This window comes from Bos taurus, chromosome 5 (assembly GCF_002263795.3).
Source record: "Bos taurus isolate L1 Dominette 01449 registration number 42190680 breed Hereford chromosome 5, ARS-UCD2.0, whole genome shotgun sequence".
Taxonomy (NCBI): domain Eukaryota; kingdom Metazoa; phylum Chordata; class Mammalia; order Artiodactyla; family Bovidae; genus Bos; species Bos taurus.
The window spans coordinates 63,924,262-63,950,818 of record NC_037332.1 but is presented as its reverse complement, the minus strand read 5'-3'; the positions used below and the strand labels follow the sequence as shown (position 1 = coordinate 63,950,818).

The 26,557-nt window shown below is 36.0% G+C and overlaps 1 protein-coding gene across 4 annotated transcripts in view; it reads left to right on the top strand.

Annotated features, from left to right (window-relative positions):
* The window catches only part of ANKS1B (ankyrin repeat and sterile alpha motif domain containing 1B), a 1,158,555-nt gene that overhangs the window by 96,249 nt on the left and 1,035,749 nt on the right, over positions 1-26,557 (top strand). The window lies entirely within an intron of this gene.

Here is a 26,557-nt window from a genome sequence, read left to right as displayed (position 1 = left end):
GAATTGCCTTTGCACCTTTGTCAAAAATCAATCGATCATACTTACATGGGCCTATTTTTGAACTCTTTTTACACATTGAAAACTTCATCAGACAACACTATATATATATATATAGTTTTTAACTGTCAAGCACATTTTAAAGAACTCAAGGTAGAAGAATAATCTATTATGTTTAGCTAGAAATTCACCATTTCTGTTCTTCCCTTATTTCTGATGTTCCAAGTTTTCTTCCAGTATCATTTCCTCTGCCTGAAGAACTTCCTTTTAGCAATTCTTTTAGAGAAATATGTTGTTTAAATAAATTCTCTTAGTTTTTCTTCATCTAAGAATGCCCATTTCACCTTTATTCCTGAAGGATATCTTCACTGAATTTATAATTCTGGTTTGAACATTCTTCTCTCTCAGTGCTTTAAAAATGTGTGCCATTTCCTTCTGGCTTCCATGATTTCTGATGAAAGATCCCCAGGCTTTGAAATCATTGATTCCCTGTAAGTAATGTATCATTTTTCTTTGGCTCTTTTCAATATTTTTGTTCACAGTTTTTAGAAGTTTGATTATCTTATGTTTAGGCATGCATATTTTGGATTTATTCTTTTTGGGGTTCACTGAGCTTTTAAATCTCTGGGTTTATGTCTTTTGCCAAATTTGGAAACTTTTTAGCCATTGTTTTTTCAAATATTTTTTCCTGCACTGCACTCTTTCTTTTCTCCTTCTGGGACAAGAATTTCTAAATACTAGATTTTTTGGCTTACTTTTAAAATATTTTTTATCTGTGTTCAAACTGGATAATTTATATTGATCTCTCTTCAAGTTTACTGACACTTTCCTCTATCTTCTTTATTATGCAATAGAGTCCATTCAGTGAGTTTTAAAATTTTGGTTATTGCATTTCTTCGGCTCTAAAATTTACATTTGTTTCTTTTTTATATTTTCTTTTTACTTGCTGAAACCTCTCTCTGTCCATTCATTTCAAGAGTGTTTTTAATACTTTCTTTTAAAAAAAAACATATATTTTTTAATTGAAAGATAATTGCTTTATAGAATTTTGTTTTCTGTCAAACCTCAACATGAATCAGCCATAGGTATACATATGTCCCCTTCCTCTTGAAACTCCCTCTCATCTCCCTCCTCATCCCACCCCTCTAGGTTGATACAGAGCCCCTGTTTGAGTTCCCTGAGACTAATACTTTTTTTCCCAACATCATTGTGAGGTAATTCTAACGTGTGTCATCTTGGCATTGAAGTCTGTAAATTTTGTTCTCCTATTTATTGGGGTTCTAGAGGTTCATTGTAATGCTGAATAACTTTGTATTGAATTCTGGACATTCTTAATATTGTGTTATAAGACTCTGGGTCTTATTTACATTTTGTGTAAAATATTGATATTTTAACTTATCAATCCAGAGAGTTCAGGTTGCAAGTTCTGACCAACTCTTCTGGTGTTTTGTGGTTTCAATGTCAATTTCATTTTCAAAGCCTTTGCATTGCTATCTTGGTCTGTTCCATGTGTTTGCAACCAAGTGGCCAGTCTGAGATCTAGGTGGTGGTCTATAATTTAGCTCGGTTCTCAAATCTTTGTTGTGGTGTTTAGGCCCATATCCCTCCATATGCAACTCAGAGAGAGCTCTTATCCCAAGCCTCCCCTTCTCTACAGTGTCCCCAGTACTTTTGGTCTTCTGGCCAGAAAACTGGGGGTTTGGTTATCCTGTTGTGCGAGACATGTTCCAGGGCTTCATCTAGGTTCAGAGCCAAGAGATAAGCAGACAGAGAGAATAAAAGGCACAGGTGTTTACCTCTGCCTTTTGGACCTCAGTTCCTCCAGTAAGAAAGGAATGTTCTTCCTCCAAATTTTAGGCACCTCTAAGGTCCCCCTTGCTGTCACAGTTGCTGCTGCCACTGCCACAGAATTCCCTGGGGACTGAGGCATTAAAGAAGAGAAAATAAAAAACAATAATAATAAATAGAATTGAGATTTCCCCCACTCTCTCTGAGTATTAGTAATCCCTCTCCCTACTTGTTGAGCCAGAACTAGTGGACTTCTCTGGAATTCTCTCTGTTTACATCGTGGTGTCTACTCTTGGTTTTGGTGTGCTTTGAGTTCAGGTTGGGGATACCAAATGGAAAACAAGGAACTCACTGTTGGCATTTTGAATTCTGGTCTTCTCCAATCTGCCTGCTATTATTTACTCCTTGGAGCTCTCAAATATCTGCTCTTTGCAGTCTGTCCAGGTTTTATAGCTGCATGCAATGGCAGAGACAGAATGAGATATGATTTTTCCATCTTACCCAGAGCCAGAACCCAAAGGACACATATTTTAAAATTCTGGCTAATGGTTTTAGTGGAGGAAAAACAATTACAAAATTATATATTTTTGTTTCACCTGTCATGACTAATTGCTTAGTTAATTAAGAACTTCTGTCTTCATGGGACTCTTGGCAGCAGAAGATGAGTTTTCACTTTTACAAACCTTTCAATTTGCACAAAGAAGATGGACTTAGAAAACACATTTCCATGTGATAAAATAATGACTTGGGAGCAATGGGCTTAAAAACTTCATGGTATTTTTATGTCTGTATTCTTGACTCATTATAGAAATGTGTATCATGTATATACAACTATTCTGTACCATTGTCTTTACATAGAAGGCTGTTAAAAGGAGAAATCACTTGGTTCAGATTTCACAATGTCATTTTGGAATGTTTCTGTAAGTTTGTCTGATGGCCCCAGTATAGCTTAATTGGCATTCCACAAGAGAACTGAAGAGAGCCTGGGGACTCAAATTTGAATGATGCTGTCCATGGGCTGCATAGTTTATAAGTTGTTTGTTGTTGTTGTTCAGTCACTAAATTGTGTCTGACTCTTTGGGACCCCATGGACTGCAGCCTGCCAGGCTATTAAGATCAAAGATTCTAGAACCAGATTACTTGGATTTGAGTCCTATTTATCTACCTTTGATTGTGACCTTGGGCAAGCTTTTTAATCTATTTGTGCATCAATTTCATCCTTTATAAAATTGGTCTGATAATAGTACTTACCTTATAGTGTTGTTTTCAAGATTCATTACGTTAATACCTATAAAGTACTTAGAACAGTATTTGACTCTTTCATTACTTTGGAAAATCATAACTGTTGGAGTTAATAATAGTAACTGGTATTTATTATTATTTATGTGCCAGGTACTTTTTGTACTTACTCCTCACTACTACTATACATTTTTCAGCTTAAGAGATTGATATCAACAGAATTTGTTCAAGATTATACGGCAAGGAAAGCAGTAGAGACATAATTCCAAGCTAGGCAGTTTGACCTCAAAATTTATGCTCTTAATTACCACATTGTATTACAAAAAATGGATCATCAACAATGTAATACCCATTCTAAATTGATGTGTGTTATCAGTGGGTAGAGTTTTTCTATAGAGCCTATTTTGTTTATTATTAGGATTTTTAAAGTTTTAAATTAATAGAGACTTACTGTTATGTAATAATTAGAGACTGTTTCAAAATGGCAGAAAAATACTTCTATTTCTTATAAGAAATCACTGAAAACAGCAAAGAAACAAAAGTGATAGATACACACATTCCATTTTAACTAAAACTAAGAGGTATCTTTAACTATCATCTATAGAATAGGAGTATGGAAAACAGATGAAAGAATTGTCTTAGCAGTGAGAATGTCAAATCTAACCATCTGTAAGGGGACATACCAGTGATAAGCAAACTGATTCACCCAGCCGAATCTGAGAAAGGCTCAAGAATCAGAGGCACTAGGTATTATAGAAGCTGGGTGAGATTGTGGGGGAGCAGTGAGGTGGAATGAGCAAAGGAGGATTGTTGGAAATTGACTATATTTGGACACTGACAACTACCAGTACCCCAAGTCTGAAACATATGGAAGGTATAATCTATGAAAATCAAACCTGAGAGATGACACAGAGGAGGGTAGATGTGAGGAGAATTAAGTGGAAATTTGCATATTAGTGGTACTTCTGGCTCTCTTCCTATGCTTGTAGCTTGTTTAGTCGCAAAGTCGTGTCTGACTCTTTTCTGACCCGATGGACTGTAGTTCACCAGGCTCCCTTGTCAATGGGATTTCCCAGGCAAGAACACTGGAGTGGTTGCCATTTCCTTCTCCAGGGGATCTTCCCAACCCAGGGATTGAACCTGCATCTCCTGCATTGCTGGTGGATCCAGAGAAGCCCCCTTCCCATGCTTAGCTCTATGATGTTAACAACAAGCTTACAACCACCTTTCTACCCTCACACCTCCTCAGACAGAATATTGGAAGATCCTTCCCTGAAAAAATTACACACTCCAGAGCAAATCTCTGCAGATACTGACTTATGGGTATTCCTGATGAAAAGAAACAAATAACAAAAAACAATTGGTCTCCATATTGTCTTACAGTGAAATTTACTGCATGCACATACCTTCCAATCCCCTTTTTTTCAGTTGTCATTCTTAGATATGAATATAGAACCAGTTGCCAACAGTCAACTGAGAAAAGCTTCCAGCAGGAAGAGACACCAAAACAAATAAACAGAAAAAGTGAATAAGAAAGTGAGACTGTCAGGAAAAAAGAAGAAACCTTCAAGAAAATATAATCAGTATCCTCAAAGAGATGAGTATATTTTGCATCTGTAAAGTAATGTAATGGTGTGAATAAGGAAGAATAAAAGAATAGAAAGCACTCTGAAAAATAAAATATTCAGTAGAAGGATTAACTGCAAATGAGGAAATCTCCCAGAAAATAGAATTAAAAGATAATGAGATGGAAAGTAGGAGAAAAAGATAGTCAGTAGCAAAGGTCCAACACCTGACTTTTAGGAGCTCCCAAATTAGAGAACAGAAAGATCCAAAGGGAGGGAATTAGCAAATAAATTACAAGGAAAAGTGCCAGGATGAAAACATGTGTTTCAAATTTGAAAGGACTCACAGAGTGCCAAGCACAAGGGTAAACAGACTCACAGCAAGACACATCACAATATAATTTCATACTCTAGTTTGGCTCCCTCAACTCATTGTAATCACTTTTTACCCTGTTTTTCTTTATTTAAGAGGCGAGAAAGATTAAACACTTGCTTTTCTAAACTCCTTTGTAGGTAGGTTTGGCCAAATGTGATAAAGTGCTAGCCTGTAAATTTTTAGTGGAAGTGTGCTGAAGAATTTGTGAGAAAATTTTTGTTTTCTGATATAGGCTATACCTTTGTTTCCTCCTTCCCCCTCTACCTTTTCCTGTATGGAATGTGAGCAAGATGGCTGGAGCTACGGTAGTCATTTCTTTCCATGGTGTCTCAGCTCTGATATGTTTGAACTGCTGATTCAATGATATCAGCAACTACCCATCTTTGGATTTTCTGTGATGTTGCAGGGGTAGGGAGATTCCCTATTTGATTAAGCTACTATATAATGTTGGATTTTCTTTTATGTGCAACTAAACCTATATGCAGGTCAGGAAGCAACAGTTAGAACTGGACATGGAACAACAGACTGGTTCCAAATCGGAAAAGGCGTACGTCAAGGCTGTATATTGTCACCCTGCTTATTTAACTTATATGTAGAGTACATCATGAGAAACGCTAGGCTGGAAGAAGCACAAGCTGGAATCAAGATTGCCGGGAGAAATATCAATAACCTCAGATATGCAGATGACACCACCCTTATGGCAAAAAGTGAAGAGGAACTAAAAAGCCTCTTGATGAAAGTGAAAAAGGAAACTTAAAATGTTGGCTTAAAGCTCAACATTCAGAAAACTAAGATCATGGCATCTGGTCCCATCACTTCATGTGAAATAGATGGGGAAACAGTGGAAACAGTGTCAGAGTTTATTTTGGAGGGCTCCAAAATCACTGCAGATGGTGACTGCAGCCATGAAATTAAAAGACGCTTACTCCTTGGGAAGAAAGTTATGACCAACCTAGATAGCATATTAAAAAGCAGAGACATTGCCAACAAAGGTCCATCTAGTCAAGGCTATGGTATTTCCAGTGGTCATGTATGGATGTTAAAGTTGGACTGTGAAGAAAGCTGAGAGCTGAAGAATTGATGCTTTTGAACTGTGGTGTTTGAAAAGATTCTTGAGAGTCCCTTGGACTGCAAGGAGATCCAACCAGTCCATTCTAAAGGCGATCAGTCCTGGGTGTTCTTTGGAAGGACTGATGCTAAAGCTGAAACTCCAATACTTTGGCCACCTCATGCGAAGAGTTGACTCATTGGAAAAGACTCTGATGCTGGGAGGGATTTGGGGCAGGAGGAGAAGGGGACGACAGAGGATGAGATGGCTGGATGCAATCACCAACTCAATGGACATGAGTTTGTGTGAACTCCAGGAGTTGGTGATGGACAGGGAGGCCTGGTGTGCTGCAGTTCATGGGGTCACAGAGAGCTGGACATGAGTGAGCGACTGAACTGAACTGAACCACCATCCTAACTCATATACTTCCAGAGGGCAAAAAAAAAAAAAAAAATTCACATATGAAGGTCAGATTTATATTGTCACATACAATGGCACCAGATTCTCAATAGCAACATTAGAAACTAGAAGATAGTAGAGCAATGACTGAATAATTCTGAAGGAGAGTAATTTACAACCTTGAATTTTATGCTTGGCCAAAATCTTAGTCAGATGTGACTGATAGAGATATTTGTTTTAAATATTTACATTCATGCACTCTTTCTTAGGAAGCTAGTAGAAGGTGGGCTCTACCAAAGTGAGAATGTAAACTAGGAAATAGGGAGATGTCCGACTCTTTGTGAACCCGTGGACTATACAGTCCATGGAATTCTCCAGGCCAGAATACTGTAGTGGGTAGCTATTCCCTTCTCCAGGGGATCTTCCCAACCCAGGGACTGAACCCAGGTCTCCCACACTGCAGGCGGATTCTTTACCAGCTGAGGGAAGCCCAGGATCTAGAAACTAGCTCTAATAGAGAAGAGAGGCAAAAGAAATTCCCAGGTTAGACCTGAAGTTCAGTGCAGATTAAAGCAGGGGCGCACGATTTCTAGTGGGCATAACCACAGGAAAAAACAAATTGTTTTATAGGTTTGACTTTAAGAAAAATTATATTTATAATGTTTTTAGAGTTCTTGGAGTATGGGGGAAGATTTACCCAAAGATTGAAAAAGAACAATAAAGTGCATGCAAATCAATTAAAAAAAAGAAAAGCTATTACAGCAGGGAAATATAATTGTAGTATAGGGCTTTAATCAGTAAGCAATATTTACTTAGTCATTATAAAAACAATTATGGTAATAGCCGCAAATTATGTTTCAAGCATATGGGGTGGAGGAGATGAAGTGGATATAAAGTGAAAATTCTCATACCATGTAGGATACCAAAATATAAGTATACACACATGATTTAGAAAGCATGGAGCTAATGCCAGAAGCATAAGCTGAATGAGCGTAATGTGATCACATCTGGGAATGAGAGAGCCTTGATGGTGGGGTGACCATGAGAGAGTTTGCTAAAGGACAGCTGTGTTTTTAAGTCTTTTTGTACTACTTGACTGTATGTATGTATTACTTTGACAAAAGTAATAAGAAAAAGAAAGCTCAGAAGTAGAGGAATTCTGAAACTTTCTATATACTTAGACTTTTTTGAACAGTGTTTTTTCACATTTGCACTTTTACTTTACTCTTTCTGAAATGTTGCTCTTCTTTTTGTCTTTCTGGACAAATCTTATTCCTTCCATATCATTTGGCTAAAGTGAAGCCATCCATTATCTTCCTAAGCAGAGTTAGGGTTTCCCTTCTTGGTGCCCCAGAATTTTGTGCAAACTTCTTTTATATCATTTATCTTTTGGCAGTTATTTGTTTGCAAGCTTATCTCCCTTCTGTCTGTCAGCAGTTTGAGAGTTGGGAAGTGATGGCTTTAATTTTTGCCTCCTCTGCAGCACTTAGCATACAGCCTAATCATAGCTGATGCTCAGTGAAAGTTGAATGAAGAATGGATGTAGGATACAATCAGGAAACCTGTGTTCAGATTTGGCTTTTGCCTTTGCCCCTTTCCTGATCAAAGCATTTAAAAACCGGATGTGATGAGCTTCAAGTTCTCTATGAATTTGAAAATATATTATTATTTTTTTTATTAATGGCCCTAAACTTGCAATTAAAAAAGCTATGTATAATAAGAGTTCAGTTCAGTTCAGTTGCTCAGTCGTGTCCGACTCTTTGCGACCCCATGAATCACAGCACGCCAGGCCTCCCTGTCCATCACCAACTCCCACAGTTCACTGAGACTCACGTCCATCGAGTCAGTGATGCCGTCCAGCCATCTCATCCTCTGTCATCCCCTTCTCCTCCTGCCCCCAATCCCTCCCAGCATCAGAGTCTTTTCCAATGAGACAACTCTTCGCATGAGGTGGCCTAAGTACTGGAGTTTCAGCTTTAGCATCATTCGTTCCAAAGAAATCCCAGGACTGATCTCCTTTAGAATGGACTGGTTGGATCTCCTTGGAGTCCAAGGGACTCTCAAGAGTCTTCTCCAACACCACAGTTCAAAAGCATCAATTCTTCGGCGCTCAGCTTTCTTCACAGTCCAACTATCACATCCCTACATGACCACGGGAAAAACCATAGCCTTGACTAGACGGACCTTTGTTGGCAAAGTAATGTCTCTGCTTTTCAATAGAGTACTTCTTAACTAATGGGCAGCTGCTATATATAACACAGGGAGCCCAGCCTGGTGCTCTGTGATGATCTGGAGGGGTGGGATGGGAGCAGAGAGGGAGGTGTATATATAATAAACAGGGAAGGAATGTATATATCATTGTGATTGATGCACAGTGTTATATGGCAAAAACCAACATTGTAAAGCAATTATCCTCTGATTAAAAAAAGACTGCTTCCTACATCTTTAGATTGCAGTTTGTAATTATTTTATATTTTCAGTTAAAAAATCTATTTTCTCTATAGACAGTATGCTTTCAGAAGACATGTCTGTCTTGTCCAGAATATTTCCCAGTATTTTATTTAATTGACTAAATATACTAGTTTTAGGTGTATAATATCATGATTTGGTATTTTTATACATTGCAAAATGACCACCATGATAAGTCTTGTTATCATCTGTCACCATATAAAGTTATTTTAATATTATTTACTGTATTTCCTATGCTGTACATTATATCTCTGTGACTTATTTATTTTATAACTAGAAGTTTGTACCTCTTAATCTCCTTCACTCTGTTTCACTCATCTTCCCATCTCCCTCCTCTCTAGGAACCACCAGCTTATTCTCTGTATCTTTGAGTCTGTTTCTATTTTGTTATGTTTGTTTGTTTTGGTTTTTAGTTTCCACATATAGATGAAGGCTTCGTATTTGAAGACAAATATGGTATTTGTCTTTCTCTGTCTGACTTATTTTACTTGGCCTAATAGCCTCTAGGTCCATCCACATTGTCTTAAATGGCAAGATTTCATTTTTTGTTTAAATGGCTGAGTAATAGTCCATTGTATACTATATATCATATTTCTTAATCCATTTACGTAGTTCTGGACAATTAGGTTGCTTCCATATCTTGGCTGTTTTAAATAATGCTGCAGTGAATATAGGGGTGCATGTATCTTTTCAAACTAGTGCCTTTGTTTTCAGAAAAATACTTACAAGTGGGATTGATAAATCATATGATAGTTCTAATTTTTTGAGGAACCTCCATACTCTTTTGCATAGTGGCTACAGCAGTTTACATTCCCACCAACAGTGCAAGAGGGTTCCCTTGTTTCCACATCCTTGCCAGCAACTGTCATTTGTTGTCTTTTTGCTAATAGCCATTCTGACAGGTGTGAGGTGATATCTCCTTGTGGTCCCAGCATTTGATAGAGAGACTTGCATATAGAGACACACAGTAAGCTTTTGTTTAGTAAATACATAATGACATTAATTATGAGTGCTCTGAAGATCCTATTTTTCTCACAGACATTTTAGAAAAATATCTTTAAATCCAAAATCTAATAACTGAGATTTGTCCTTGTCAGCTATTATGTAATACCACTTCTGTCTGCATACTTGGTTTTACATTTTCTGTGTATTCAGTGCTGTTTCACTCCTTTAATTACTTCTTCAAAATTTCTTTCATGAGGGCTTTCTGAGTTAATCTTTTCTTCCAAGGCTCAGCAACTTAGTGTTTGAGTGTTGTGATTTATGTAAGATTTTTTTTTTTTTTTTCTGAGTTAAACTAAACAATTTGGGGCAGTTTTTGTGGCTTGATAAAACACTATACATTTTAACGAGTCAAAATCTAAATGATTCAAATCTACAAGCTGGCTTTCCCTTTAATACATGCAAGTAAAAAGTCAAGGACTTGTCAAAATTTATTTTAGATTTTGCCAAATCTAACATTTTGAAATGCAGCTTAAATGTTTAACCAAATGTTTAACCAAATACCAAACATCACTGCATTTATTCCTCTCCTGCTGTAAGTTGCCATTTGGCAAGAGACTGAATGAAAGTCTTTTTCTAAACTATTCAGTATTTCTAAAGAATTTGCAGCCTTTAACAGTAGTCTCTTATTTCCCTGGATGTATGTTCAGATTCCAAAGTATTCATTGTCATTATTCCAACTTTTTGCGGCAACTTCAAGTCATTCATCTATCTGCGTCTGCACCCTCCCTCCCTCGCTACCTTCCTCCCTTCCATCTTCTCTCTTTCTACTTTAATGCCATGAGTGGCTAAGAGATTTAGGTTATAGGCCTACTTTCCAAGGGAACGTGAAGCAGGAATGGATCTAACTATTTATGAGTACACCCTATGTGCTTCAAAGAAGACATATGTCAGGACTTTCCTGGTAGTCCAGTGGTTAAGAATCTGCTCTCCAAGGCAGGGAATGTGGGTTTGATTCACAGTAGGGGAATGAGATCCCACATACCAAGGGGCAACTAGAGAAGCTTGAGTGCTATGCCTACCGAGCCTGTGTGCTCTAGAGACTGCTCTGAAACTAGAGAAAGCCCACATGCTGCCCCAAAGACCCAGTGCAGCCAAACAAACAAACAAAAAACAACAACAAAAAGAAATAAAAACACACCATGTCAAGTACCTGCTAAGATTAGACATTGTGTTAAGGGCTTTATGTGTATTTTAACTCTCACAGCAACCTTGTGATATGACTTTTCCCCCCATTTTACTGGCACTCTGAGGAATAAGCAATTTGTCCAATTATAAAACTTGTATGTTGGGACATCCCTGGCAGTTAGGTGGTTAAGACCCTATGCTTTCACTGCAGGAGTAGCAGGTTCGATCCATAGTGAGGGATCTAGGATCCTGCGTGCTATGTGCTGCAATCTCTAAGTTTAGAGGGAGCACTTGAAATCAGGTCTGACTAGAGCACCATGCATCCTGCCTTCCTTGCATATCAGATACTCTCTGAGAACTTCAATAGCAGTGTATTTATGCTAATGCTATTTGAATTAAGCCTTTAAAAAAAAAGATTGATAATGTCAGAGATTTCCTTTGATCTCAGCTATGTATTTTTTTAGTTTTAGAAAGGCTAATATTTCATTATATGAAGCTGAGAGTTTTTGTAAATGCATTGAGTGAGAGAATAAGGATTCAAAATATTTTGAAGGCATTCAATGAAAAATTAAACTTCAAGGATAAAATTTAGTAGGAGCAAATGTGAGGTATTGTGTACAGGCCACAAAGAAACAGTTGCACAAATGAAGAATTGGTGAGATATGGCTTGGCAACATTTTTTATGGGAAGCTTATGGGATTTTATCGTGGTCAGCTCAATGTGAGTAGTGATGTAATTAGGCTGCTTTTTGACTTCAAAATAGGTAGAATTAGGGACGTGAAATATCTCAGTTTATTTTATTCTAAATTGTGTTCAGGTGGCACTAGTGGTAAAGAATCTGCCTGCCAATGCAGGCGACACAAAAGCCACAAGTTCAATCCCTGTATTGGGAAGATCCCCAGGAGAAGGAAATGGCAACCCACTCCAATATTCTTGCCTGGAAAATTCCTTGGACAGAGGAGCCTGGCGGGCTGCAGTCCATGAGGTCACAAAGATTTGGACATGACTGAGCATGCACACACGCTCACTCTGTTCAGACTGCATTTGAAATAGCCAGTATGGTTTAGGCAGAGTTTAAAGAGTTATGTGAACATAAAAAGGTGACTTTAGGCTGGGAGAGTCACAAAGTTGAGTAGTGGGTCCTATTTGTGTTCCTGGAGCAAAACTGTGTTCTCTCCAACAGAAACAGAACTGACAAGATGTATGTATGTATATAGGAAGAGAAATTTATTTTAAGGAATTGGTGATTGTGGAGGCTTGGTTAGACCAAAATTGCAGGATAGACCAGCATGCTGGAGACTTAGGGAAGAGTTGCAGTTTGAATCCAAATTTGGTCTGCTGGCAAAATTCCCTCTTCTTCCTGAGAGGTTAGTCTTTTCTATTAAGGCCTTCAACTGATTGGATGAGGCCCTCCCACATTATGGAGAGTATTCTGCTTTCCTCAAAGTCTATATTAAATACTAATATCATCTAAAAAAATCTTCACAGAAACATCTGGAACAATCTTTGATGACACATCTGTGTACCATGACATGGTAAGGTTAATCATCACAGCATTCTTGAATGAATTAATAAAAAAGAGACCATTCTTGAATGAATGAATTCATTAAAAATGAGTGAACAATATGTAGACAGTTGAAGATGTGTATGTATAGCTGGAAAGGAAAAGACTCAGGAAGACTCAAAGTAATGGCTATGCTTCAATATTTGAGGGACTTGAGGTATTAGGTTTAGCTGAAGGCAGGGATGAGTCTTGAGACAGAAAACAAGAGTATAAATAGAAAGTTTGTATCAGAACAATTGAACCTACCTTGTAATTCCTTTGAATGTCATTACCTAGGCAGTTACTTTCCTGGTAGGAGATCAGTATATTCTTCTGTGAAATAACTGAATAACTCTAAAGGGAAGGTTTCCATATGCTGATATCTGAATGTCCTCCAGTGCAAGTTACCTCCCAACCCAATCACCCAAAAGTGAAATTCTTATATCAATAATTTCCCTCATGCTCACAATGGTTCTGATCAGCATTATAATACTTTATTCTTAAAAACAAATAGGAGGGGAAATAATTATGATAATTTACCTAACATTTAGACACAGTGCTAAGTGATTTAGTCCTCACAACAACTCTGTGAGGTAGGTACTACAAACATCATCTCCATTTTCCAAATGTGGAAACTGAAGCATACATTAAGAAACTTTCCCAAGGTCACATAGTTTTTATGTGATTAAGCTAGATTTTAATCCTGACAGGCATACTAATAAGGAAGATATTTTTGGGAGTTATATGAAAAAAACTTCAGATTATAATATATCCACCATTGGGAAGAATAGAGGAAAAGATCCTCAAGGTTTTATTTTAAAGTGTTTACTTAGGATTGATAATTATATTCCCTAAAGAGGTAATTTTCAATATGAACCTAACAAATAGTTTATGGAGAAAGGCATAATTTGCTGAATATTTTGGCTGGTAATCTGATTTCATGTCAGATTAAGACATTGATTCTCAATCTTGGATTTGTGAATGCCAAGGGATACACAAAAGCAATGTGAATCTTTTGAAATTGTTTTCACTATTTCAGAAAGCCTAATGAAATTTCATGTTTGCCTTTACTAAGGATGTATAGATTAACCAAAACATCAAATTTTTGTCTTTGCCTAAATATCAACCCCTTATTTTTATCACTGGATAATTTGTGCCAATAAAAATAGCGTGTTGCTAGGTAAACATTTCTAATTTTTAGGAATGTGTTTTTCTTTCTTCTCTGTATGTGTTTTTCCTCCTTGATTTTATTTTTATTTATTTTATTTTTCCTGTAATATAAAAAACTGAAGTATATCAAAAATATAGAAAATGGGGGTCATCATAAGTATACAGTTGTTTGAATTTACAAAGAAAAACCAATGCAACTATCATTCAGAATAAGAAATAGAACATTCCTAGTACTCAGAGACACCCCTGTACATCCTTCCAGTTGGTAGTGGATGCATACATATTTTTGTTTAATATAAACATTGGAATGGTATAGCTGGGTAATAGTGTATGCATTTGTTTCGCTTTTTCCAGAGTGGCTGTTCAAAATTTACACTCTAACTAGAAATATATGAATGCTATTTTAACCATTGTTTGGTATTAGCATTTTTAATTTTAACCATTCTTGCAATTATATCTTTTCTTATCTGTGACTTGTCTTTTCACTTTATTAATGCTGCCTTTGATGAATAGGAGTTGTTAATTTTAAGTATTAGTAGTTTATCAATCTTTCCCTTTGTGTTTAACACTTTTTGTGTCCAATTTAAGACATTTTGTGTACATCAAGGTGATGAGTTATCCCTCTTAAGTTAACTTTTAGAAGTTTTGTTATTCTGTTATAGCTACAGCTATTATTTATTAGGAATTGATTTTTAGAAATGATATGAGGTTTATGTCAGTTTTCATTTCTTCATATTGACATTCAATTGAACTAGTACCACTTATACTATTCTGCAATTAACTTTTAAAACATATATGTGGGCCTGTTTTGAACTCTCTTCTGTTCCATTGATTCATGTATTTATCCCTGTGCCAATACAACATTATCTTATTTACTGCAGTTATGTTCATGTTTGATCACATACCTCTCCCCATCTCTTTAAGATTCTCTTGATTTTTTTTCCTATATTGATTTCATAATCATCTTGCTTATTTCCACAAAAACTCTTCTGGAGTTTTTGTGGAATTATGTTGAAACTATAGAAAAATACTGAGAAGTTGACATATTTTCAATATTTACTCCATGAGCATGGTATGTCTCTCTAAATGTTTAAGTCTTCTTTAATTTTTTCCAGCTTGCTTGAGGTGTAACTGACAAATAAAAATGGTATATATTTAGGTTGTAAAGCTTGATTTTTAAGATGTACATGTGATGATTTAATAGATATGTACATAAATATTTCAAATCGTGTTCTCTGTAGAGATCTTGAACATCTCTTATGTTTTATTCCTAAGTATTTTATATTTTAAATTTTATTATAAATGTCATCATTTAAAACATTTTCTATCCTTTTTTTGCTGCTGTGTCTAGAAACAATTGATTTTTTAAAAATTTGACCTCAGATTAAATATTCTTTTTTTTTTTTTTCTAATTTTATTTCATTTTCAAACTTTACATAATTGTACCAGTTTTGCCAAACATCAAAATGAATCCGCCACAGGTATACATGTGTTCCCCATCCTGAACCCTCCTCCCTCCTCCCTCCCCATACCATCCCTCTGGGCCGTCCCAGTGCACCAGCCCCAAGCATCCAGCATCATGCATCGAACCTGGACTGGCGACTCGTTTCCTACATGATATTTTACATGTTTCATTGCCATTCTCCCAAATCTTCCCACCCTCTCCCTCTCCCACAGAGTCCATAAGACTGTTCTATACATCAGTGTCTCTTTTGCTGTCTCGTACACCGGGTTATTGTTACCATCTTTCTAAATTCCATATATATGCGTTAGTATACTGTATTTATGTTTTTCCTTCTGGCTTACTTCACTCTGTATAATAGGCTCCAGTTTCATCCACCTCATTAGAACTGATTCAAATGTATTCTTTTTAATGGCTGAGTAATACTCCATTATGTATATGTACCACAGCTTTCTTATCCATTCATCTGCTGATGGACATCTAGGTTGCTTCCATGTCCTGGCTATTATAAACAGTGCTGCGATGAACATTGGGGTACACGTGTCTCTTTCCCTTCTGGTTTCCTCAGTGTGTATGCCCAGCAGTGGGATTGCTGGATCATAAGGCAGTTCTATTTCCAGTTTTAAAATCAACACACAGAAATCCCTTGCATTCCTATACACTAATAATGAGAAAACAGAAAGAGAAATTAAGGAAACAATTCCATTCACCATTGCAACGGAAAGAATAAAATACTTAGGAATATATCTACCTAAAGAAACTAAAGACCTATATATAGAAAACTATAAAACACTGGTGAAAGAAATCAAAGAGGACACTAATAGATGGAGAAATATACCATGTTCAGGGATTGGAAGAATCAATATAGTGAAAATGAGTATACTACCCAAAGCAATTTATAGAATCAACGCAATCCCTATCAAGCTACCAACAGTATTCTTCACAGAGCTAGAACAAATAATTTCACAATTTGTATGGAAATACAAAAAACCTCAAATAGCCAAAGCGATCTTGAGAAAGAAGAATGGAACTGGAGGAATCAACCTACCTGACTTCAGGCTCTACTACAAAGCCACAGTTATCAAGACAGTATGGTACTGGCACAAAGACAGAAATATAGATCAATGGAACAAAATAGAAAGCCCAGAGATAAATCCACGCACATATGGACACCTTATCTTTGACAAAGGAGGCAAGAATATACAATGGATTAAAGACAATCTCTTTAACAAGTGGTGCTGGGAAATCTGGTCAACCACTTGTAAAAGAATGAAACTAGACCACTTTCTAACACCATACACAAAAATAAACTCAAAATGGATTAAAGATCTCAACGTAAGACCAGAAACTATAAAACTCCTAGAGGAGAACATAGGCAAAACACTCTCCGACATAAACCACAGCAGGATCCTCTATGACCCACCTCCCAGAATATTGGAAATAAAAGCAAAAATAAACAAATGGGACCTAATTAACCTTAAAAGCTTCTGCACATCAAAGGAAACTATTAGCAAGGTGAAAAGACAGCCTTCAGAATGGGAGAAAATAATAGCAAATGAAGCAACCGACAAACAACTAATCTCAAAAACATACAAGCAACTCCTACAGCTCAACTCCAGAAAAATAAACGACCCAATCAAAAAATGGGCCAAAGAACTAAATAGACATTTCTCCAAAGAAGACATACAGATGGCTAACAAACACATGAAAAGATGCTCAACATCACTCATTATCAGAGAAATGCAAATCAAAACCACTATGAGGTACCATTTCACACCAGTCAGAATGGCTGCGATCCAAAAGTCTACAAATAATAAATGCTGGAGAGGGTGTGGAGAAAAGGGAACCCTCTTACACTGTTGGTGGGAATGCAAACTAGTACAGCCACTATGGAGAACAGTGTGGAGATTCCTTAAATATTCTTATTTGTATTATCAGTTTATCTGTATTCCTTTGGGTATTCTGCATCATAACAGCAGTTTTATTTCTTCCTTTTCATTACTTAGTCCTTTATTTCTCTTTCTTCTCTATTGCACTGGCTAGGACTTCCTTTAAATTGTTGAAAAGCAATGGTGTTAGCGGCATCCTTATTTAGTTTCTAGTCTCAAGAAGAAAGCTTTCATTACTTCACTTACAAATAAGTATAATGATTGCTGTAGGTTTTTTTTTTTTTTCTCATAAACTTAACACATTTGTGTCATAAGCACTCAGATCAAGAAATCAGCCCCGCTGAAGCTCTTCCCTTACTCATTTCCACTGACTATTCCTGAGGATTACCACTCTCCTAACTTCTAAATGCTTTAATTTTTTTTTTAAATAGAAACATTTTTTAATCTAAGACAATACCATTTTATTGCTAGTTTGCCAAAGTGCATTATTTTAAACTCTTGAATTGGTACTGAATTTTATAGAGTGCTGTTCCTGCATCTATTGAGATGATTATATAATTTTTCTCCATCATACTATTACTGTGGTAAATTACATTGCATTACTAGAATAGACCCTACTTAATCATCCCTTTTATTCTATAGGATTTAATGTCCTGATATTTCCTGAGTTCAAGAGTCTTGCATTCATGTTCATGACTAGGATTTGCCTTTAATTTTGCTTTCTTCATTTTGGAAAATTAAAATGTCTTTGTGTGGTTTTGGTATTAATGTTATCCTGGTCTCAAAAAACATTTGGAGTATTTCCTGGTTTTCTGCTCTGTGAAAGATTAGTTGTAATATTGGTGTCATTTCTCTTAAGAATTTGGATGAACTGAAATATTAGTATACAAAGTTGTCTATGATGATTAGAATGGGGATGAAATGGAGGCAGGGAATTTCATTGGTTTGTGATGATGGCTTTGATGGCTAGGTTGGTGGAAAAGAAGGGAGAGGACAAATAATAACAATATTAACATCTTGATTCATGTAGTATTTTATAGCTTAAGAATTGCTTTCACTTAATCTTTGCAGTGGTCTTGTTAAGTAGAAGATGTAAAGAAAGGATGAACTGAAGATAACTGTAAGGTGTTACTGAGGGATTAATATGTCACTGATGTAAGGATGTCAAATTATTTCTATTTTATTCTTCTTTAAGAAGGATTGCCAAACATATTTGTTATTTTCTTCCTTGAACCACCTTTTAATGAAAGAAGAAATATAAAAACAAAAGTAAAGAAGTGGAGATCTCTTATCCCTAAAATAATAGGATTTGAGTACGTGATTACTACATTTTCTTCAGATTTCTAAACTTCTGTTTATTGTATAGTCTAATAACAAATTTAGATCTTCTTGTGGCAATTATTTCATAGAATAGACCTGGTAGAACAAGGGCCAGTATCATACCTTTAACAATTAATTTTTTGATAGATTACTCCTAACATAATACTACATTTTTGGGAAGAGGTATTGGAATAAAGGGCAATGGTGTTGAAAATACTAAGAAAATAATCAGCAAAAGTGGAATATGAACCACTTAAATTATGTAATTGTTTGGGAAAGCAAATGCACAAACAAATCAGTGTAGCTAACCTTAAGAAAATTGAGAAATGGGGAAATATGGCAGGGAACACAGGGAACAAAGTGAATTCAGGTAAAAATGGGAAAGAGTAGGTAAGCAAAAAACAAAACAAAAACAAAAACCTGCTTGTTTAAGTTCTATATGTTTGATAAAATTATTCTAGATACTTCTGTAACAGAGCCATAAAAAAAATCTTCTAGTACAGGATAACTTCATTTAAAGTATTTGTTATCTTTCAGTGAGGAAGACCAGGCACAAAGTTAGGGCAGAATGGCTTCACCTCCACCTCAGGAGTTCCTAGGTTGCCAGCCATAGAAACCAATTCCAGTTAAGGAAGCAGAAAAAAATTTGAATGGTATGTCTTTGAGTGTCTTCCAGAAGGGGCTACAGACCAGCTTGAGGCAGCAATGGGTGTCTAAGCAGTAGGGTCCTCGCGTGGTCTTGGTAGAGCTCCAGTTCTGGAACTTTATCTTTTCATTCTTAAGCCATTCTACTTCAGATTTAAATTTTGGAGAGTCTCACTGGCCTTGCTTGGATCATTGCCCATCCCTGTTTAGGAGGAAGCCAGGGCATGCTGATTTATAGTAAGAATGCATACAATAGGGAAGATGGAATTCTCTGGGATTAAATGAGGTGCTATTATCAAAAGAAGGAAGAGATTGAGTCTAGACAGCCAGAATCCTACAAATAAATGTAGTCCAAATTCAGGTACATGTCTAAGTAAAAGAACTTCTAACTTAGATATAAATAAAGGTCAAAATAATACTTCGTTTTTGGTTTCTAAGGTAGTTTTCTGCTTTTTCCAGCTTCTACTGAATAAGTTGATGAGTCATAAGTCTGCTTTATGTCAAGCCCTTTTTCTTATATTCCCAACTTTCCTTCAGAGGTACAGTTATATGTAAACAAATTTCCAAAAACTGTGACTTCCAGCTTCAAATTTCCAAAAACTGTGACTTCAGCTTTAATTTGTCTTCTAAGCAAGGATTTCCCAACTATTCTCTTCCACTTTGTTTTAGCACTGACTGCTTCTGGAATTAAGACTGAAGCTCTCAGATTATGAAAGTGAAAGTGAAAGTTGCTCAGTTGTGTCTGACTCTTTGTGACCCCATGAACTATATAGTCCATGGAATTCTCCAGGCCAGAATACTGGAGTGGGTAGTCGTTCCCTTTTCCAGGGGATCTTCCCAACCCAGGGATCAAACCCAGGTCTCCCTCACTGCAGGCGGATTCTTTATCAGCTGAGCCACCAAGGAAGCCCTAAACACTGTATAAATAACCCAATTTTTGGAGGTCATTTTCCATATACAGGCTTGAATTAAAGGCTGTTATGAGTCCATGAGCCAAACTATAAAGGATGTTGAAATGTTACTGGAATAGATTAGGAACATGGCATTAGTTAGCTCAGTTTTTACAATGTGGCAAAATCTAAATTTGTCTCTTTCCTACCAAAGTAAAAATTATCTTGAAGTAGAAACTAGTACAATTGAGCAGTGCTCATCCATCATGAAGTAAGTTTTGAAACTAATCAAAGAATATAGATTTGAAGAGGAAGCCAAATTGTTTGTTTATCTAAGATAGAAATATACCTATCTGGTTCTATGAGTGTCTTAAGCTGTCTAACAGCTCATTAACATTGATGCTCCTTGCCTGAAATCATCTGGTGACACAGCGTGATGGTGTGGGAGAGTGGAGACGTCACTCGGCAAAAGGTCACATGGCTAGTAATTGCAAAATCTAAATTCAGATTCTAGTCCTATGTAACTCCAAAGCTCATGCTTTTTCTTTCTCCAAGAGAAACTTAGATATATATAAAATCTGTTATTCACTTTTGTATCCTATTGTTTGACTTAGTACCTATTACAGAGTGTGCTGGGAGGAAGGATTAGTGGAGGAAACAATGTGAGCAAAGGCACAAAGCATGAAAGCTCATGTATATTTCACTTAATAACATGTAGTCCAGTGGTTTGAATATAAGAGTATGTGAAAGAGATTATATGTTGTCATTTTGAAAGTTATATTGAGGTGGGATCATGAAACCCTTTGATGATTAGGTCAAAGGATTTTAGATATTTTCAATAGTCAGGGTGAAGCCCCTGAAGATTTTTGAGCATTGAAGTGGCAGGATCACAGTTGTGTTGTAGGAATGTTAATTTTGGAAGTAGTAGATAGAATGAAATGGGGGTTAAGAGATTAAAAGTAAGGAGACCTGTTAGGTATTTGCAAGAAATTAAGAGCAAGTACTTGATAATCTAAACTTTGGGATGGATTAGAGTGGAATTGGAAAAGGAGATATACTTTTGATAAATATTTTGCTGTCAGACTTTAAGTTAGCAATACCTTGATATGATGGCAGGGAGAGAGGGAAACTTTAATAATCACTTTGGAATTTAAAGCTTAAAAGATTGAGAGAATGACAACATGCCACCCACAAGGAAAAAGTCAAGGGGTGAAACTTTTTTCCTCAAGGTAGGGGAAAATTGGTTTAGTTTGCAGAGATGTTCAGTCAGGGGTCTCAAGGACATCACTGGCAGGGCCTGGAAATGCATGATTGGTCTTTGGAAGAAGGTCAAAGATTGATACAGAAATTTGAGAGGCACTCACATGGGAAACCAGCAAAAGGAAAAAAATCACTATCTAAAAGTCAGCCAATATATGAATGAATGGTACAGCCCACATGGAATATAATGCTAACTGTTAGTTCCTAACAGGATTGCCTCTCCATTCCTTGTGACAGCTGGGTCTAGGGATAGAGAATTCTGTACCATACTGTTCTTTCCATCTGGTCTAGAAATACTGGGTGAGCTCTCTGGAGACATTTGTGAAGAATTGATAACTAAATTCAAGGGAGATGAAACCTGTTTTTACTTCTCCTTGTCAGCTTCTCCATTTTTACATCACCTTTCTTTCACACTCCCCTTCTACCCTACTAGTTTCTGTATTCTCACACTTATTGCTCAGTACAAATTTTTGGTGGTGTGGTGTACGAGAAAACTAGGATGGATTGCAACATTTGGATGTTGAGTGGAAAGATGAAAGCAGTGCATGAGAATAATTTATTATTCTGTATTAAAGATCCTGGCATTTCCCTTCACTTGAGTTGTATTTTGTATCTTTGATAACTGAATTGCATTCATAGTATCTAGTTGCATTAAGCAAGACATATGAACAAGCTGGACTAGTTAGCATCATGAAAACATGAGACAATTTTTAAGACATGTTTACCTTAGCAGAATAATAGCATCTTTGTTCAGATGACTATTAGACAAAAATAAAAATATTTAGAAGCATAGGAGCTGGGTTTTTAGCTGTCTTAAGTCTACCTTTGTGCTTCTTTTTGTTGATATTATGTAAATAACACAGATGTTCTGTTTTAAATGTTGCCTTAAAAAAAAGTCAGTGCTGATTTTGACTATTGGAGAGCCTGTCGTGTTTTTCTGCTGTGAAACTTGCTCTGTGCTTTCTTTTTAAAAATAATCCTTTTACAAATACAATCCTGAAATGCTTTGTTTCCTTTTTTATGCATAAGAGCATGCTCACTGGAAGCATATTGTATGTGAAGATTGTCACTTTTTAAATTTTGTGCACTGATGGTAAGCAGGAAATCTTTTTAACCTTCTTCTTTGAAAAAATGATTTATACAACACCACTTCAGAAATTCAGTGTTAACAGTAAAATTATTTCTACAGCTATTACAATGAAGAATAATAGAAAACCTATGTTAAAAATGAATAAAAATGAATAATGCATTTATTTTCATCTTTGGCTTTACTCCCCCACCAGCTTCTTATTTGGCTACTAAAAGAGATGCAGTAAGATTCCCCAAAAGTGTTAATTCTTTTTCTGGAGCTAGTCCAATAGCATGTCAAAAGAATTTTGAAAAGAACATTCACTTATGTATAACAGCTTTAGAATGCGTAATAGGATATACTAGTATGCTTTTAAAAGGAGCATGGAGAACATAAAAGAAGTGTGTGAACTACTTTATTGTTGTTCATGATTAAACCAAAATTGTTTGCATGTGAACATATTTAATTGTTTACAAAATCTACATAACACTATCAATAGAATGGGATATGGGGGGAGGGAGACATGAAAGCTTTCAGCCTGATTATGATTCATAGCTGTTCCTCTAATAAATAGCTCTCCCTAAATATAATCTGAAAAAAAAAATAGCAATGAAAACAATTTGTTACTTATAGACAACTGAAAATAATTCTATTGATTCTACATTTTAAACTGTAGATTAATCTGGATCAGGGGAGTAATGAGAGTTTACATAATGAATAAGGTGTGTCTAGAGTCTTCAGGAGGATCAGTGACAGGGTAACTATGTATCTCTTTTTTTAAAGGAATTGCCCTTCTTAAAAATTTGATTTACTATCCAAAGGAAATTTTCTTTTAAGTGGTTATATGAAAAGAATAGGAAAGATATAATTATCTTTTTTGAGGGGGAGGGTACCTTAGCAAGAGTTGAGTTTATTACAGTTTCCAGTTCTTGGTGCATTCAGTATCATCATTTTCTCTCTCTTTTAAAATTTTATTACCATTTTTTTTAATGTTTATAACTTAATACTCAGCTTCCATTTCCAACTCCTTTTATAGGTTTTCACTAAACAATGGTCAGATATGTATGGGTCTTTAACAACATGTAGAATTGGGTTGTTTAGGGAATGTGCCTAACTGAGTTCGATTGCCCCAGTCTCTAGTCTCCTCTCTTTGAAATTCTTCTCCTAGTGTCCTCCAGAGGGCTGTTTCTAAACTATAAGTTCAATCACGTCAATTGACTACTTAAGTCTTGACAGACTTTCCCGTTCTTTAGGAGGCTCTTCATAAGTTAATCCCTGTTTGCTCCTCCCAACCATCTCTTATAAAATTTCCCACCTTCCTCACTAAATTTACTAAATTTTTGCTGAACATCCCATGATGATTCATGATGTTAGCCTTTACACAAATTCTTCCTTATGTTTGTATTTTATCTGACACCAGCTTTATACCTCACTCCACCTGGTCTTTCCTGGTAGCTCAGATGGTGAAGAATCTGCCTGCAGTGTAGGAGACCTGGATTGGACCCATGGGCCAGGAAGATCCCCTGGAGAAAGAAATGGCTACCCAGTCAGTATTCTTGCCTGGAGAATCCCATGGACAGAGGAGCCTGGCAGACTACAGCCCCTGGATCACAAAGAGTTGGACATGACTGAGTGAATAAGCATGCATGCTACTGTACCTGGAAAATAGTTTTTTTTTTTTTTTTTGTCTTCGTAACACAATTCAAGTGCTCATCATATTTTTTATGAACTGTCCTCCATACTTCTATAGGTTGATTTGGTCTGTATCATTTGTCTTTGCTCCTTCACTGTACCTGACATAGAATTTTGTCAAAACACCAGTAACACTTAAAAAAATTTTTTTCCCGTGTTTGTTTCTCTTTTCTAAACTCTCTTAGTCAACTTTTTAACCCAAGTAGTGTTTCCAAATTCCCCCCAAATATTAATCTTTGGGATTCAGGAATGAGAAACTGTAATTCTTAGAAACTCTGGAGAATTCCTTAAGTCATAAGTTGTTCTTAAAATATTTCTAGCAGTCTTTATATGCTATATTATTATTATTATGAATATCTTGAAAATTTGTTTAATATATGAAAAATATGAAGTTTAGTTGTGTTTATAAAGAACTGTAGCCTACAGTGACTAATCAAACACAAGAAACCACCAGTAAATTGTTATTGGTTTTTTTGAATAAAATAACATTCAAACAACTAACAGTACCACAAAGAACCATATGTCAATAAAGAATTCCGAATAATGATAGTAAAAATGATCCAAAACCTTGAAAACAAACTGGAGTTACAGATAAATAGCCTGGAGACAAGGATCGAGAAGATGCAAGAAAGGTTTAACAAGGACCTAGAAGAAATGAAAAAGAGTCAATATATAATGAATAATGCAATAAATGAGATAAAAAACACTCTGGAGGGAACAGTAGAATAACGGAGGCAGAAGACAGGATAAGTGAGGTAGAAGATAGAATGGTAGAAATAAATGAAACAGAGAGGGAAAAAGAAAAAATAATTAAAAGAAATGAGGACAACCTCAGAGACCTCTGGGACAATGTTAAAGACTCCAACATTCGAATCATAGGAGTCCCAGAAGACAAAAAGAAAGACCATGAGAAAATACTTGAGGAGATAATAGTTGAAAACTTCCCTAAAATGGGAAAGGAAATAATCATCCAAGTCCAAGAAACCCAGAGAGTCCCAAACAGGATAAACCCAAGTCAAAACACCCTAAGACACATATTAATCAAATTAACAAAGATCAAACACAAAGAACAAATATTAAAAGCAGCAAGGGAAAAACAACAAATAACACACAAGGGGATTCCCATAAGGATAACAGCTGATCTTTCAATAGAAACTCTTCAGGCCAGAAGGGAATGGCAGGACATAATTAAAATGATGAAAGAAAATAACCTACAGCCCAGATTACTGTACCCAACAAGGATCTCATTCAAAAATGAAGGAGAAATCAAAAACTTTACAGACAAGCAAAAACTGAGAGAATTCAGCACCACCAAATCAGCTCTCCAACAAATGCTAAAGGATCTTCTCTAGACAGGAAACACAGAAAGGGTGTATAAACTCAAACCCAAAACAATAAAGTAAATGGCAACAAGATCATACTTATCAATAATTACCTTAAATGTAAATGGGTTGAATGCCCCAACCAAAAGACAAAGACTGGCTGAATGGATACAAAAACAAGACCCCTATATATGTTGTCTACAAGAGACCCACCTTGAAACAAGGGACACATACAGACTGAAAGTGAAGGGCTGGAAGAAGATATTTCACGCAAATGGAGACCAAAAGAAAGCAGGAGTAGCAATACTCATATCAGATAAAATAGACTTTAAAATAAAGGCTGTGAAAAGAGACAAAGATGGACACTACATAATGATCAAAGGATCAATCCAAGAAGAGGATATAACAATTATAAATATATATGCACCCAACATAGGAGCACCGCAATATGTAAGGCAAATGCTAACAAGTATGAAAGGGGAAATTAACAATAACACAATAATAGCGGGAGACTTTAATATCCCACTCACACCTATGGATAGATCAACTAAACAGAAAACTAACAAGGAAACACAAACATTAAATGATACAGGAGACTAGTTAGAACTAATTGATATCTATAGGACATTTCACTCCAAAACAATGAATTTCACCTTTTTCTCAAGTGCACAGGGAACCCTGTCCAGAATAGATCACATCCTAGGCCATAAATCTAGCCTTGGTAAATTCAAAAAAATTGAAATCATTCCAAGCATCTTTTCTGACCACAATGCAGTAAGATTAGATGTCAATTACAGGAGAAAAACTATTAAAAATTCCAACATATGGAGGCTGAACAACACGCTGCTGAATAACCAACAAATCACAGAAGAAATCAAAAAAGAAATTAAAATCTGCATAGAAACAAATGAAAATGAAAACACAATAACCCAAAACCTATGGGACACTGTGAAAACAGTGCTAGGGGGAAGATTCATAGCAATACAGGCTTACCTCAAGAAACAAGAAAAAAGTCAAATAAATAATCTAACTCTACACCTAAAGCAACTAGAAAAGGAAGAAATGAAAAACCCCAGGGTTAGTAGAAGGAAAGAAATCTTAAAAAATTAGGGCATAAATAAATGCAAAAGAAACAAAAGAGACCATAGCAAAAATCAACAAAGCCAAAAGCTGGTTCTTTGAGAAGATAAATAAAACTGACAGACCATTAGCCATACTCATCAAGAAACAAAGGGAGAAAAATCAAATCAACAAAATTAGAAATGAAAATGGAGAGATCACAAC